This window comes from Equus asinus, chromosome 24 (assembly GCF_041296235.1).
Source record: "Equus asinus isolate D_3611 breed Donkey chromosome 24, EquAss-T2T_v2, whole genome shotgun sequence".
Lineage (NCBI taxonomy): Eukaryota > Metazoa > Chordata > Mammalia > Perissodactyla > Equidae > Equus > Equus asinus.
The window spans coordinates 14,052,934-14,059,662 of NC_091813.1; positions in this window are offsets into that span (position 1 = coordinate 14,052,934).

Sequence of the window (6,729 nt, forward strand, 5' to 3'; positions counted from 1 at the left end):
TGAGGTAGCCTCTCTTGCCCATGTTCATCAGTTTCAGAGGGTGGATTTCTCCGTGTTGCTTTTTCTCCAGGTCTCCACGCCCTTGTGTGTTTCTTTTGCTTAAGGATTGCCACCTGAGCTAGCCTCTGTTGCCCATCTTCGTCCGTTTCAGAGGGTGGTTTTCTCAGTGTTGCCTTTTCCCCAGGTTTCCACGCCCTTGTGTGTTTCTTTTGCTTAAAGATTGTCACCTGAGCTAGGCACTGTTGCCCTGCTTCCTCAGTTTCAGAGGGTACCTTTTTCATGGTTGCTTTTTGACCGGGTCTCCTCGCCATTGTATTTTTTTATTTTATTTTGTTGGCTTAAAGATTGCCACCTGAGCTAGCCTCTGTTGCCCATCTTCTTCGGTTTCAGACGGTAGATTTCTCAGTGTTGCTTTTTCGCCAGCTCTCCAGCCCTTGCGTCTTTTTTTTTTTCTGCTTAAAGGTTGCAACCTGAGCTAGCTTCTTTTGCCCATGTTAATCAGTTTCAGAGGGTGGATTTCTCCGTGTTGCTTTTTCCCCAGGTCTCCACGCCCTTGTGTGTTTCTTTTGCTTAACGATTGCCACCTGAGCTAGCCTCTGTTGCCCATCCTCGTCAGTTTCAGAGGGTAGATTTCTCAGTGCTGCTTTTTCCCCAGGTCTCCACGCCCTTGTGTGTTTCTTTTGCTTAAAGTTTGCCACCTGAAGCCAGCCTCTCTTGCCCATCTTCCTCAGTTTCAGAGGGAAGATATTTCAGGGTTGCTTTTTCCCCAGGTCTCCACGCCTTTGGGTTTTGTTTTTGCTTAACGATTCCCACCTGAGCTAGCCTCTGTTGCCCATCTTCCTCAGTGTCAGAGGGTGGATTTCTCCGTGTTGCTTTATCCCCAGGTCTCCACGCCCTTGTGTGTTTCTTTTGCTTAAAGATTGCCACCTCAGCTAGCCTCTGTTGCCCATCTTCGTCCGTTTCAGAGGGTGGATTTCTCAGTGTTGCTTTTTCGCCAGCTCCCCACGCCCTTGTGTGTTTCATTTGCTTAAAGATTGTCACCTGAGCTAGGCACTGTTGCCCTGCTTCCTCAGTTTCAGAGGGTACCTTTTTCAGGGTTGCTTTTTGACCGGGTCTCCTCGCCATTGTATTTTTTTATTTTATTTTTTTGGCTTAAAGATTGCCACCTGAGCTAGCCTCTGTTGCCCATCTTCTTCGGTTTCAGAGGGTAGATTTCTCAGTGTTGCTTTTTCGCCAGCTCTCCACGCCCTTGCGTCTTTTTTTTTTTCTGCTTCAAGGTTGCAACCTGAGCTAGCATCTTTTGCCCATGTTCCTCATTCAGAGGGTGGATTTCTCCGTGTTGCTTTTTCCCCAGGTCTCCACGCCCTTGTGTGTTTCTTTTGCTTAAAGTTTGCCACCTGAAGCCAGCCTCTCTTGCCCATCTTCCTCAGTTTCAGAGGGTAGATATTTCAGGGTTGCTTTTTCCCCAGGTCTCCACGCCTTTGGCTTTTGTTTTTGCTTAACGATTGCCACCTGAGCTAGCCTCTCTTGCCCATCTTCCTCAGTTTCAGAGCGTGGATTTCTCCGTGTTGATTTTTCCCCAGGTCTCCACGCCCTTGTGTGTTTCTTTTGCTTACCGATTGCCACCTGATGTAGCCTCTGTTGCCCATCTTACTCAGTTTCAGAGTGTAGATTTCTCAGTGCTGCTTTTTCCCCAGGTCTCCACGCCCTTGTGTGTTTCTTTTGCTTAAAGTTTGCCACCTGAAGCCAGCCTCTCTTGCCCATCTTCCTCAGTTTCAGAGGGTAGATATTTCAGGGTTGCTTTTTCTCCAGGTCTCCACGCCTTTGTGCTTTGTTTTTGCTTAAAGATTGCCACCTGAGGTAGCCTCTGTTGCCCATCTTCCTCAGTTTCACAGGGTGGTTTTCTCCGTGTTGCTTTTTCCCCAGGTCTCCACGCCTTTGGGTTTTGTTTTTGCTTAACGATTGCCACCTGAGCTAGCCTCTGTTGCCCATCTTCCTCAGTTTCAGAGGGTGGATTTCTCCGTGTTGCTTTTTCCCCAGGTCTCCACGCCCTTGTGTGTTTCTTTTGCTTAACGATTGCCACCTGAGGTAGCCTCTGTTGCCCATCCTCGTCAGTCTCAGAGGCTAGATTTCTCAGTGCTGCCTTTTACCCAGGTCTCCACTCCCTTGTGTGTTTCTTTTGCTTAACGTTTGACACCTGAAGCCAGTCTCTCTTGCCCATCTTCCTCAGTTTCAGAGGGTAGATATTTCAGGGTTGCTTTTTCCCCAGGTCTCCACGCCTTTGTGCTTTGTTTTTGCTTAACGATTGCCACCTGAGGTAGCCTCTCTTGCCCATGTTCGTCAGTTTCAGAGGGTGGATTTCTCAGTGTTGCTTTTTCCCCAGGTCTCCACGCCCTTGTGTGTTTCTTTTGCTTAAAGATTGCCACCTGAGCTAGCCTCTGTTGCCCATCTTCGTCCGTTTCAGAGGGTGGATTTCTCAGTGTTGCCTTTTCGCCAGCTCCCCACGCCCTTGTGTGTTTCTTTTGCTTAAAGATTGTCACCTGAGCTAGGCACTGTTGCCCTGCTTCCTCAGTTTCAGAGGGTACCTTTTTCAGGGTTGCTTTTTGACCGGGTCTCCTCGCCATTGTATTTTTTTATTTTATTTTTTTGGCTTAAAGATTGCCACCTGAGCTAGCCTCTGTTGCCCATCTTCTTCGGTTTCAGAGGGTAGATTTCTCAGTGTTGCTTTTTCTCCAGCTCTCCACGCCCTTGCGTCTTTTTTTTTTTCTGCTTAAAGGTTGCAACCTGAGCTAGCTTCTTTTGCCCATGTTCCTCAGTTTCAGAGGGTGGATTTCTCCGTGTTGCTTTTTCCCAGGTCTCCACGCCCTTGTGTGTTTCTTTTGCTTAACGACTGCCACCTGAGGTAGCCTCTGTTGCCCATCCTCGGCAGTTTCAGAGGGTGGATTTCTCAGTGCTGCTTTTTCCCCAGGTCTCCACGCCCTTGTGTGTTTCTTTTGCTTAAAGTTTGCCACCTGAAGCCAGCCTCTCTTGCCCATCTTCCTCAGTTTCAGAGGGAAGATATTTCAGGGTTGCTTTTTCCCCAGGTCTCCACGCCTTTGGGTTTTGTTTTTGCTTAACGATTGCCACCTGAGCTAGCCTCTGTTGCCCATCTTCCTCAGTTTCAGAGGGTGGATTTCTCCGTGTTGCTTTATCCCCAGGTCTCCACGCCCTTGTGTGTTTCTTTTGCTTAAAGATTGCCACCTCAGCTAGCCTCTGTTGCCCATCTTCGTCCGTTTCAGAGGGTGGATTTCTCAGTGTTGCTTTTTCGCCAGCTCCCCACGCCCTTGTGTGTTTCTTTTGCTTAAAGATTGTCACCTGAGCTAGGCACTGTTGCCCTGCTTCCTCAGTTTCAGAGGGTACCTTTTTCAGGGTTGCTTTTTGACCGGGTCTCCTCGCCATTGTATTTTTTTAGTTTATTTTTTTGGCTTAAAGATTGCCACCTGAGCTAGCCTCTGTTGCCCATCTTCTTCGGTTTCAGAGGGTAGATTTCTCAGTGTTGCTTTTTCGCCAGCTCTCCACGCCCTTGCGTCTTTTTTTTTTTCTGCTTCAAGGTTGCAACCTGAGCTAGCATCTTTTGCCCATGTTCCTCATTCAGAGGGTGGATTTCTCCGTGTTGCTTTTTCCCCAGGTCTCCACGCCCTTGTGTGTTTCTTTTGCTTAACGACTGCCACCTGAGGTAGCCTCTGTTGCCCATCCTCGGCAGTTTCAGAGGGTGGATTTCTCAGTGCTGCTTTTTCCCCAGGTCTCCACGCCCTTGTGTGTTTCTTTTGCTTAAAGTTTGCCACCTGAAGCCAGCCTCTCTTGCCCATCTTCCTCAGTTTCAGAGGGTAGATATTTCAGGGTTGCTTTTTCCCCAGGTCTCCACGCCTTTGGGTTTTGTTTTTGCTTAACGATTGCCACCTGAGGTAGCCTCTGTTGCCCATCTTCCTCAGTTTCAGAGGGTGGATTTCTCCGTGTTGCTCTTTCCCCAGGTCTCCACGCCCTTGTGTGTTTCTTTTGCTTAAAGTTTGCCCCCTGAAGCCAGCCTCTCTTGCCCAACTTCCTCAGTTTCAGAGGGTAGATATTTCAGGGTTGCTTTTTCCCCAGGTCTCCACGCCTTTGGGTTTTGTTTTTGCTTAACGATTGCCACCTGAGGTAGCCTCTCTTGCCCATGTTCATCAGTTTCAGAGGGTGGATTTCTCCGTGTTGCTTTTTCCCCAGGTCTCCACGCCCTTGTGTGTTTCTTTTGCTTAAGGATTGCCACCTGAGGTAGCCTCTGTTGCCCAACTTCGTCCGTTTCAGAGGGTGGATTTCTCAGTGTTGCCTTTTCCCCAGGTTTCCACGCCCTTGTGTGTTTCTTTTGCTTAAAGATTGTCACCTGAGCTAGGCACTGTTGCCCTGCTTCCTCAGTTTCAGAGGGTACCTTTTTCAGGGTTGCTTTTTGACCGGGTCTCCTCGCCATTGTATTTTTTTATTTTATTTTTTTGGCTTAAAGATTGCCACCTGAGCTAGCCTCTGTTGCCCATCTTCTTCGGTTTCAGACGGTAGATTTCTCAGTGTTGCTTTTTCGCCAGCTCTCCAGCCCTTGCGTCTTTTTTTTTTTCTGCTTAAAGGTTGCAACCTGAGCTAGCTTCTTTTGCCCATGTTCCTCAGTTTCAGATGGTGGATTTCTCCGTGTTGCTTTTTCCCCAGGTCTCCACGCCCTTGTGTGTTTCTTTTGCTTAACGATTGCCACCTGAGCTAGCCTCTGTTGCCCATCTTCGTCGGTTTCAGAGGGTAGATTTCTCACTGTTGCTTTTTTGCCAGGTCTGCACGCCCTTGTGTTTTGTTTTTGCTTACACATTCCCACCTGGTGTAGCCTACGTAGCCCATCTTCTTCAGTTTCAGAGGGTACATTTCTCAGTGTTGCTTTCTACCCAGGTCTTCACGCCCCAGTGTTCTTTTGTTGTTGTTGTTGTTGTTTATTTTTTGTTTAATAATTGCCACCTGACCTAGCCTGTTTTGTCCATCTTTGTCAGTTTTAGAGGGTAGATTTCTCAGCGTTGCTTTTTCCCCAGGTCTCTACGCGTTTGTGTGTGTGTGTGTGTGTGTTTTCTGCTTAAAGATTGCCACCTGAGCTATCCCCTGTTGCCCATCTTCGTCAGTTTCAGAGGGTAGATTTCTCAGTGTTGATTTTTCCCCAGTTCTCCACGCCCTCGTGCTTTTTTTTTTTATTTCCTTAAATGTCCGCGCCTGAGCTAGCTTCTTTTGCCCATCTTCGTCAGTTTCAGCGGGTAGACTCTCTGCCTGCCTTCGACAGACCCTCTGGGCTGGAAAGCTTTCCCCCTCCCGTCATCACGGTCCTTCTCGGATGACGTGCCTGGTTTCGGTTTGACCGTCCCCGCCCGCCCTGATTTTCTAAGTCCTCCCGGGAGCCCCGGGGGCGCTCCGGCCGCTCTGGGAAGCGGCGGCCTCCCGGCCGCACCGGCCCAGCCCGGCCCGGGCCGCCCCCTGGCCTCTCTGGGGTAACTCTCCCCGTCCCCTTCCCGGTGAGCGCCCGAGAAACCTTTTCCGGGTCCCCCTCCTTCGCTTGGGGCTGCGCCTTGGCGGCCGGGAGCCCGCGGGCGGACGCCCCGGGGTCGCACTGGGCCGGGAGGCTGGGTCCGAGGGGGCGCCGGGATGGGATCGGGCGGCCCGGCGGCCCGGCTGTGCTCCCCGGCGGGCCCGCGCTCCGGCTCCGTCCCGCTGAGGCGGTCGTCGGTCGCCGGGTGCCACCTGGCGGCCGCTTTTATACCGTCTCTTTCCTCCGGAGCTCCGGCGACGCGGGCCAAGGGACGGGACTCGGCCGCGGTGACCGAGGCAGAGTCCCGGGAGGCCGGCGTCGCTGGCGGGATCTGGCCCGGTGGCGCCGGGGCGTGAGCGCGACGCCCGCTCGCCGGAGATTGGAGGTGCAGGCTACTGAGGGAGGTGGCTGTCGCCGCGCCGCCCGGTGCCGGCCGGGGTGTGGGGCCTCCCGGATGGGTCGACCAGCAGCCGCCGGTGCCCCTCCGTCCCCGGGAGGGGGTGGGGGGCCGCCGCGGGGGAACGGGCGGGGGAGCTCGTCCCGTGCCCGGCCGTCGTCCCGAGGGCGGCCCGGTGGTCGGGCCTTCCGCGTCGCCGATCCCCTTTCCGCGCCCCGCTCCGGAGGTGGGGGACCGGCCGGGGCCTTGCGGGGGAGGCCCGTGGAGGGCGCGAAGGGCTCGGCCGCCGGGCTGGCCTTTTCCCCACTGGTCTTCCGAGTCGACCGGCTCTGGCGTTGGGGACCGGGCCCGGTCCTCGGATGCCGCCTCCTCCGTGGCAGTTTTTTGTCCAAGTCCCGCCCTGGAGAAGAGCGTGGACCGGCACCGGGAGCCCTCGAGGGCGGGCCGGGGAGGGCGTCCCCGGCCCGGACGCGTGCCCGGGGTGGGTCCGGGCCGTCGCACCGGACTTCTCTCTCCGAGTTTCGCAGGTCGCATCTTTGTCCGGAGGTGGGAGGGGGCCGGCTCGAGGCGTAGGTGGAGCCCCAGCTGAGGGACGGGAGCCACGGTCCCGCCCCGGGCCCGGTCGCCGGAGGCGCCTCCGCGGAATTCTTTTCTAAGTCCTGACCCGGCGACTCAGAGGGATGGACTGACCGGTCCCGGCCTGCGCGGGCGGCCCGGGGAGGCTGTCCCCGGCTCCCCCTGCCGCCACGCTTCTGGGGTCGACCAGATGGCC